Here is a 1260-nt window from a genome sequence, read left to right on the forward strand (position 1 = left end):
TGCACTGTTGTTTACTTCACTGGTTTGCACTCTATCTGCCGTGTGCTGCTTTATATATATATATTTTTTTATATATATTTTTTTTATTTATTTATTTTTATTTTTTTATTTTTTTTTACATTTTACCTTATTTGTATATTTGTATAGTTGTATTTTATATTTAATCTGTATATCTGTATTTATGTTCTACTGTTAGTGTTATCTGTATGCACCAAGGGTCTGAGAGTAACGCAATTTCAATTCTCTGTGTGTATGTGCTGTACATGTGGAAGAATTGACAATAAAGCAGACTCGACTTGACTTGACTTGAATTGTTTGGATGACTTCATAATATTTCTGTTCAAATCTGATCTGAGTCATATCTCTCTTGAGGTGGGATAATATGAATGTTTAGGTCTATTTCTCACATATAGCAGGTGAGAGCCAACTAGAATCAAGTCTCTTCTTACACTTCTCATTATTTACCCGCTTCCCAGATATTGATGAACCTTTATCTTCAATCTGATCCTTGGATTTTTCTTTTCTTCTCTTTGTTTTGTCACATTGATCTCTATTCTAATGTGGCAATGGGCAATGATATGTCAAGCACTGTTTTCCTAACATAAATACTTTGGTCAAATACATATTTTACATTTTCAAGAGGTTCACTTCAAACTGTAATGCATTTAAGGAGATTAAATAAAGCGGTTTTGCTCTAGAACTTAATGCTCAGGACCCACTGCCTTCTCAAACATCTCCATCCTGTCACAAAGTTCAGTACTCTTAATCCATTTGAAGAATATTCTGATGAAAAGTCTTTCGCACTTAATAGATTTTGTAAGCTCTCACACCTCTTGGAGATGTTCTGGTAACACTTGTAAAAGACAAACAGGATACATTTGGCTGATTCTAAAAAGTCAATTTAATTTGTAAGGTGCTTTTCACAATGCTCTTGTCACGATCTGCTACGGTGCGGGAACACGGAGCAAGGAACGAGGAGACCAAGAGTACAGAAACCAAGGAATTTATTCATCTTCACGGGGAATCACACGTAGCACTGTAGACACAAACAATACCGTAGTGGTATTGAAACAATACCACTATTTATATACACACAGGAGGAGGGGATGACGAGACACACCTGGGAGCAATGAAACATCATGGGAAACACTGGGAGGCCAAGGCAGAGCAGGGGACTCGGGAGGCCAAGGCAGAGCAGGGGACTCGGGAGGCCAAGGCCAAGGCAGAGCCGGGAGCTCGGGAGGCCAAGGCCAAGGTGGA

Source organism: Sinocyclocheilus anshuiensis, unplaced genomic scaffold (assembly GCF_001515605.1).
Source record: "Sinocyclocheilus anshuiensis isolate Anshui unplaced genomic scaffold, SAMN03320099.WGS_v1.1 scaffold668, whole genome shotgun sequence".
Classification (NCBI taxonomy): domain Eukaryota; kingdom Metazoa; phylum Chordata; class Actinopteri; order Cypriniformes; family Cyprinidae; genus Sinocyclocheilus; species Sinocyclocheilus anshuiensis.